This window comes from Equus przewalskii, chromosome 5 (assembly GCF_037783145.1).
Source record: "Equus przewalskii isolate Varuska chromosome 5, EquPr2, whole genome shotgun sequence".
In the NCBI taxonomy this organism is placed as follows: Eukaryota; Metazoa; Chordata; class Mammalia; order Perissodactyla; family Equidae; genus Equus; species Equus przewalskii.
Window position 1 is genome coordinate 16,280,408 of NC_091835.1, and position 8,813 is coordinate 16,289,220.

General features: G+C 37.5%; 1 long non-coding RNA gene across 1 annotated transcript in view; it reads left to right on the forward strand.

Annotated features, from left to right (window-relative positions):
• Window positions 1–8,150, forward strand: part of LOC139083679 (uncharacterized) — a 111,577-nt gene extending 103,427 nt beyond the window's left edge. The window contains exon 2 of the long non-coding RNA XR_011540590.1: window positions 2,913–8,150. This is a non-coding gene — a long non-coding RNA (uncharacterized lncRNA). The remainder of the gene's footprint in view (window positions 1–2,912) is intronic.
• Window positions 8,151–8,813: the final 663 nt, after the last annotated feature.

Here is an 8,813-nt window from a genome sequence, read left to right on the forward strand (position 1 = left end):
TAACTTATTCTACTGGTTCATTGGTAGATGATTTTGTATGTCTAGGTCATAGCCAATCACAAGTTCCAGGAAAAATGATAGGTTTCCTTCCTCCTTTCTGTAGCTTACACCTTTCACTTATTTCTCTTGCCTTATTGTACTTGCTAGACTCTCTAGTATGAATTATAATAGAAATGGCTACAGCAGACACCATTCTGCCTTTCCTTTCTCAGGATAAAACTGAATATTTCACCCCCTATACGTGGCATTTGTTGTATGTTTTTGAAGATGTTGTTTATCAGATTAAGAAAATTCCTTCCTATTTTTAACCTATTAAATGTTCTTCTCTTGAGTGTATGTTGACTTACTTCAAATAATTTTTCTATATCTTTTGTGGGAGTATAGGATTTTCCTTTTATGCAAGTGTGAAAAAGTAGTGGATGTTATTTCTACTGTTAAAGAACTCTTTCATCCATGGAACACCACAATTTGGTGATATATTACTATCTATGTGTCTATGTATCTATGTTCGTATAAATCATCTGTCATCTCTCTATCTACTATCTATCTATCTATCTATTATATTTGCAGTCAATTTTAGAAAACCACCAGTCTTTTATAACATTTTTCAGAAGCTAGAAACAGTAAGCACTTAATAACAACGTTGGTATACATTTTGATATACCATTTTTTTCTGGCTTATACTGTTTGTGTTGAAAAGTCAGCTCTTACTCTTGTCATCTCTGTGAAGGTAGTGTGTGTGTGTGTGTGTGCGCACACGTGTGTGTGTATGTGTGTTGTCTGGCTGCTCTAACAATGTTCTGTTTGTCTTTAGTTTTGAGCAATTGTCCTGTGATATGGCTAGAGGTGCTTTTCTTTGAATTTATCTTGCCAGGATAGTTTAGAAATTCACGTAATATCAGTGTAACACCTTTTATGAGTTTTAGAAACTGTGTTGGCTGTTATGTACTCAAATATTGCTTCTGCCGTGTCTCTCTCATCTTTTCCTCTAGGGCTGCAATCACAAAAGTGGTAGACTTTTCACCATATCCTGTGTATCTCTTATGCTCTCTCCTTTTTCGTGTTTTACCTATTTGGTTTCTTTGTACTTCAACCTGGATATTTTCTGTTAATCTATTGTTATGAGATGAATTGTGTCCCCAAAACGTCATATGTTGAAGCCCTGAACCCTATAATCTCAGAATGTGACTAGATCTGGAGATGGGTCCTTTAAAGAAGTGATTAAGTTAAAATAAGGCCATTAGGGTGGGCTCTTAACCAATCTGACTTGTGTCTTTACAAGAAGAGGAAATTTGGACTCACAAGGGGACACCAAGAGAGCGCACATACACAGAAAAGATATGTGAAGACATAGAAAGGAAATAAGACCTGCAAATCAAGGAGAGAGGACGTGAAAGAGATGAAACCTACCAACACCTTGATGTTGCACTTCTACCATCCAGAACTGTGAGAAAATAAATTTTTGTTGTTTAAAACACTGTCTGTGGTATTTTATTATAGCAACTCAAGCAGACTAAAACATCTACATTTTCCATTTTCAGGAACATTGGCCCTGAGCTGACATCTGTTGTTAATCTTCCTCCATTTTATGTGGGATGCTGCCACAGCACAGCCCAATGAACAGTGCATTGGTCTGTGCCTGTGATCTGAACCTGTGAACTCTGGGCTGCCTAAGCAGAGTGTGCAAACCCAACCCCTGTGCCACCAGGCCAGCCCCTATTACTTACAAATATTTTAAAGTCTCCAGCTGATAATTTCAATATGTATATCATTTATGATGCTGTTTCTAACATCTATAATTTCTTTTTAATGTTGTTTAGCTTTTTGTTTCTATTTCCTGGCATGACTGCTATTATTTTTTTAATTTAATGCTAAACATTGTATATGAAAACTTGTAGATGATCTAGAGAATATTATTTTTCTCAAGGGACAAGCTTTTTCTAATACACAAATAGAGTAAAGGCAAATAGCCATGATCTACTTGAGGCTATTTCTGGTTTGCCCATACTCCTAGGGCGTAGCCCTGTATTACTTTTGTATGTGTGTGAGGAATATTGTCGCTGAGCTAACATCTGTGCCAATCTTCCTCTATTTTGTATGTGAAATGACGCCACAGTGTGGCTTGATGAGCGGTGTGTAGGTTCACACCCAGGATCTGAACCCACGAAACCCCAGGCCACTGGAACAGAGTACACGAACTTAATCACTATGCCACCAGGCCAGCCCCAAGGGTGTAGCCCTTTAAAAGTCTTGGTGAAAATCCTGAATTCCTCCTCATTGCCAGCCCTAAACTCTAATGCTTGTTTTCCTAGCACCATAAGACTATTAAAACTCTGCTTAGAGATTTAGTCACCGAGCTTTCCATTTCTTCTCTGAGCATTTCTTCTATGAGTTTTTCATTTCTTCTTACATGTGCATCTTAGCAGTTTTCGAATACTTTAAGGGTAAATTCATCTTAGAATAGTTATTCACTTCTCTGTGGGTTTCCACTGTGCTGTGATCTTGGTCTCTCATGTCCCGGCTGTGTCGGTAGCCCTGAACTTTGATCTTTGCCTCCGTAGCTCAGTGAGATTGCTGCACACGTCGGGGAAATGTTTTCTTTTTGGTGTCTGTGTTCTGTGCTGTGAATCAGCAAATGCCTGAGTGGGAAAAACTGGACAGAAGGCCTTCGCCTCAGTGGATTCCCTTCCATTTGGGATCCTGGTCTCTCAAGTCCTGATTGCCTTTTGTGCTTTCCGACACATTTCAGTAGTTCTTAAATTAATTTTATCCAGCGTTTAACAGCTGCTCTCAGCAAGGATTTTGATATGACATCAAATGCTCTGTCATAATCCAAAAGGAAAGTCTAAGTGTTTAAACATATACAATGTTAACTTTTTGATCTTTACAACATTATTATCTCTGTTTTACAGATCAGAAGAACTAAAGAAATGAGAAGATAAATAACGTGCCAACTTGTGAGTAAGGAAAGCACAGATATAATGGAATCTGAGAAGAGCCGTGTTTTCGGACTGTGCTCAAGTATACAACTAGCAATGAAACAAATTGAATACGCTCTCAGTCTGGATTTTAAAAGCTGTTATGTCTTCTCTTTTCGCTTTTTCTCATGAGATAATTTCCATCATCTAATAAAAAATGTAAATGTATTATCAGAACTCCTGGTTCTATTCCTGAGATTCTGATATGTTCCTACCAAGCACACATTGTCCCTGTGTGTGGTCACAGATGATTCATTGGAGTCTAAGGAAATTCCAAAAAGCTGCAAATTATTTCACTCGTAATATTCTGTATAGATTTGTTTTCTATATGGAAGAGTTTATGAAGATGATGTGGGCAATGAAATCAGAGCTATTGTTTTTTGGGGCTTGGGGATACTTTAGCTTTTTTGCAGTTCAGTTTCTGAGATACTTAATAATCCCAAGACCAAAGATATCTAGGGGTGTGGTAACATTTTGCAAAATAGTTGGCAAGTGAAGCAGACTAGAAAACTGTTGAATGTATCCATTATCTACTGTCTCACATGTTTGCAAATTCAGAGCTGTGTTGTCCACAATTGTCAGCAATGCAGATGGCAAGGACCGGGGCATTTTACATTTTAGCTGTGAAAAAAGATCAACATCTTTGTAGTAAGGCAGACCCTTTGTGGTGAGTGTTAGAATTCATCCCTGCCGCTAAATAGTTCCAGACCTTTGAACAGTTTGTTAGCTTTGTCTGAGACTCAGTTTCCAGTTTGTAGCACGGAGATTAGAGTCTAGTGCTTCGTGTTGCTACACAGCTTTTTACAAATTTCACTCTACTCTTCTCTCCTTAATGTGTACGTTATTTTACTACACTGCTTTGAAAATCTTTTCTGGCAAGTGGTTATATTTTTGGTCTCAAATATTATCTACAAAGTTAATTCTTTAACACTCATAGAAAAAATGAGATAAAAATAATATATAGTTTGTTACCTTTTGATAAGACATTAATATAAGTGTAGATAGAATCACAAAGGTTGGGTAATTGATAAGCTCTATCTTGTGCCCTCAGCTCCCAGCGGCACCTCATGTCCCATAGCTGGTCAACTAATATTTCCTTGTCTCATGCAGAATGAGTAATGTACAGTGTAACGTTGTAACCACCGAAGATCGTTAAACACTCTTTCTGCAATATCTTCTGACTGGTGGTTACACTTGCATTTTCTTTCCACATAATCGCACAAGATTTGAGTTACTAATATTTTAAAAGCTTTCATTCTTTTCTTCAGGCAAATATAACTAAATTATTTATCCAAATAAATTGCCAATATCAGAATTTTTTTCTGTTATAACCGTCTAGGTCCACTTATTACTGTTATTATTATTATTATTATCATTGCTATGCAACTTTACAAACCCAATGCTGACTCCTTGTGTTGTACCCAGAGTGTCTCAATGTGGAGGAATATTCAGCCAAACTCCTAACCAAAATTAACATTATTATTACTATTGTTATTTTGACGATGGTCATTACGATTTTTACTTGAAATTTTCCCTCCCCTTTCTCGCAGAGCAGAGTGGCTTCATAGCAGTAAGTTAACTCTATGGTAGAAAGAATAATAAAATCAACAACTTTTAACATTACCATTAATTGAAACTATGTGACAAGCCATGAGCTCTTCTCTTTCTAAAAAGTTTACAAGGTAATTATTACTTCCACATTTCACAGATGAGGAAACTGAGATTCAGAGAGGTTAAGAGTCTTGCCAAGTTGATTGTTAATGTTAGTGGCAATACCAAATTTAGTTTTAACTTACTCCTGTCTGACTCCACCATGGTCCACTGCCTCCCTCCTTGCACTGTGGTGGTTGAACTTGGTATATCTTGAACCTTTAGTAGAGATACTATAAAGCATGAGATTTATGAATAATGTATGAATTATTAGACACGCGCCAACCATTTTTTGGCTAAACAGTTCCCATATTGATACAATGTGGACAATCACTCACAGTAACCATCCCTTCCACTACCTTCTCTTAATTTGGCCCTTCCCAAAATCACATTCATTTTTTTTCTGATTATGAAAGTAATATATGATCAATGTGAAAAGCTGAAAACTATGTAAACCAAAAAATACCTCACCAAGAGAGATCACCATCGCTTCATTTGGTATATTTTGTCCAATTTTTTAACTCATAATATAAGGAAGTATTTAATTTGGCATGAAATATATAAAGACACATATGCATATTTATAATTAAGTACCATGTATCAGTTTTTTCCTGTAACTCGTACTTAATATTTTCTTGGAAATTATTTCCCACTTCATTATTTTAGAAAATTACGATGATGTTTTGGTTACATTATATCCATCATAAAATGTACAAATATTTATTTAACCTTTTCAATTTAATTAGAGCATGTATTTGTTTTAGAAAACTCAGATATTGTTACAAACTTGGATTCTCTTCATTTTCTCTATATTATGTTAAAATGTCTTCAGTGAAAATCTTTGTTTAAAAATGTTTGAATGCATATTTGTTTATTATCTTAGTACAGAAGTGAGATTTTTAACTACATGCTGAAAAAAAAGCTTGGTTCAATATGTCACTTAAAAATCAGCCACTAAATGAATAAAAATAGGATGTTTATCTTTCAGACCCTAGTGGGAATAAATTTAATGATGAAAGCTCCATCACAAGAGACTCTATGGGATGAGATTGAACACCTTAAAGAGGCAGAAGCTGACACATCTCCAAGAAAGGCTTTGCAAAATTCTGCTCCTGTACCCCAAAAGACGGGGGTTGGTAATGAACTGAGAAAGCGTCCCTTCTGACCCTGTCTGGGCTCTCATGCCGCTTTGGCATCCCAAGGATTCTAAATTGAGAGCATACAGAGGTAGCACCCTTGGCACACATACCCACTTTTTTAAGCTAGGCAGTAGTAAATTTGGCTTCTCTGAGGGGGCTCTTGAGCTGGAATTTGGAAGTGAGCAAGTGGAATAGAAGTATAGAAAAGGAGGGGAATAGACGCTGCAGCTGCTTCTAACTGGTTTTCAGGTTCATGTGAGAATATCTAGACGACCCTTTGAGGCTGTTGAATTCCTGCTACTAGATAAGTTGGAACGATCCAAGTGGGAAACATCTGGACTCCAACAGTGGACTTGAAGTTAATAATAACGTCATAGTATGTCCATTCTGTGTAATCCAACATCCATAAATTTCACTGATGTTCTATCATTAAATGACTCTGATCCACAAAGTATTACTGGAGGCCTACAATCTCTGGAAATGCCAGCGCTAAGATTCCCTCTCAACTGCTAATGCTCTTTTCCAGGCTTTCAACCAACTTAACTGTTACTAATTACTCAGTAATATCTAAATTGTTAACACTCTTTCTAGTTACCATCAGCCCTTTGAAAATCATCCTTCACAATAGCAAGCCTGTTAACTCATCACACAAAATTCCCTGCTCAGAAATCTCTGATTGGCTTCACTATGCCAAAGAATAAGGAGGAGCATCCTTACACGAGAATCCCAGGTAGTCTGTGAAAGAACTCCAGCATACTTTCCACCTTCTTCTTTCACAAGTCTCCCTTTCCTACTTGGAAACTCCTCAACTGTATTAGTCCTCCAGAAAACGAGAACAGATATTGAGATAGATAGAGATACAGAAATAGAAACAGATATAGATATAGATATAGAGATGTTAAAGCATTGGTTTATGCAATTGTGGAGGCTGGTAAGTCCAGAATCTGCATCTGGCAGGATAGCAAGTCAGAGATCCAAGGAAGAGAAGGTGCAGCTAGGCTGTGAAGGCAGTCTAGAGGCAGAATTCCCTCTTCTTTAGGAGATCTTCATCTTTCTTCTCTTCAGACCTTCAACTGATTAGATGAGGCCTACCCACATTATTCAGGGTAATCTGCTTTACTCAGAGCCTACTGGTTTAAATGTTAATCTCATCTAAAAGACACCTTCACAGCAACATTTAGACTGGTTTTTCACCAAATATCTGGATTCTGTGGCTTAGCTGAGTTGACACACAAAATTAACCATCACGCCAAGGGAAACGTAATTTACTAATACTCAAAGTGCTTTTAGACATCTGAATATTTTTTTTTTTCTTTTTTTGGTGAGGAAGTTTTGCCCTGAGCTAATAGCTGTTGCCAATCTGCCTCTTTTTTCTTTTTTGCTTGGGGAAAATTAGCCCTGAGCTAACATCTGTGCCAATCTTCCCCTATTTTTTGTAGGTGGGTCACTGCCCCTGCATGGACAATGTGTGGCATAGGTCCATGCCTGGGATCTGAACCCATGAACTCAGGCTGCAGAAGGAGAGCACACAGAACTTTAACCACCATGCCGTGGGGCTGGCCCCAGAGACATCTGAATTGTTGCTATTACTAATCTCAAATGGGGAATGCCTTCTTTTTAATCTTTTGAAATACATGAGTCTATGGTTATGTGATTGAAAAGGATCAATAACTTCCTTCACAAAACCTTTTCTGGTCTCCCCAGTCCTGAGTCGTCAAACTCTTTTTCCATACCCCCATAGCCTTTTGCTTATGCTGTACCTTTAGCAATTCTCAGATCACATCTCAGATTCTAATAATTGATGTCCACATGTTTCCCTCAGTGGAGTTTATCCTGCTGCAGTGGAGGGCATTTTATTTTGTTCTATTTATCTTGGTGAACAAATGCAAGGAGGTATGTAGAGGCAGAATTCAATAAGCATGAAGTAAAGACACAACTCCAATAAGAATTTGATTATTGAAAAAAGTTACTTTTTATTATCTCACATTTGGAACTGCATGCAAAGGTCGTGAGTTTGTGTAACGCTACTTGCCTGGATTTTAGAGTGGAACCCTTTCTACTGAACTGATAAACTGCAACTCCAAGGTTACTCAGGGGCCTGACAGATTCAGATACTGAAGGCTTTATGCTGGTGTCAAGGAGAGGGAAATGGATATTAGAAAAGGCCCGCCTCCTCTGCATATGAATAGAGTTGGTTACTGCACTCCAGTCTCTGTGGGTGATGTGCGTCTAGGTATTTTACCCCAAGTGTAGACATCAAAGTGAGAATTCACAGGTCTCACTTCTGCCTTTCTCAAGAAGAGTCACGTAATTGTCTCTAGGGTGAAGGGAGAGCATTGGGAGACAAAAACTAAACTAAAATAAAACCTACCAAACAACCCAACCTTCCTTTGTTGCTCTTGTTTTGCTTGTTTCTTCACTCTTCCCAAGTAAGTAACGAGCTCATAATTTCATCTCCATAAAATCCCCAGAGGATAATCCTCATTGTGTCTGCATATATTACAGAGTCACATTTACTTACCTCTCTGGACCTGCTTCTTTTTTACTAACCTGTAAAAATTCTTGAGTACCCATGTTTAATGAGGCAAAAGAGAAAACAGTGAGATACAGAATACACAAAGCATTTTGTTTTTTTTCTGACTGACTTTTCTTTTTGTGTGGGAACATAAGTCTCTCCCTGAGCTTGGATTATGAATCAATCGTGTATGAATGACTCTCAAACTTGTATCAAGAGGTGGAAGGGAAGAACTCCAGCTACTAATTATACAATCCATTGAATGCTTATGACAAAGAATGGCATACCTCTCTCCCACCCATTTTTAAAATAAATAAATGTTTTTTTTAAAAATGAAATACAGGTGGGAATGCAAACTGGTACAGCCACTATGGAAATAGTGGAGATTCCTCAAAAAAATAAAAACAGAAGTACCATATGACCCAGCCATCCCACTACTGTATATCTATCCAAACAACTTGAAATCAACAATCCAAAGTAACATATGCAACCCTATGTTCATTGCAGCACTTTTCACGATAGCCAAGACAT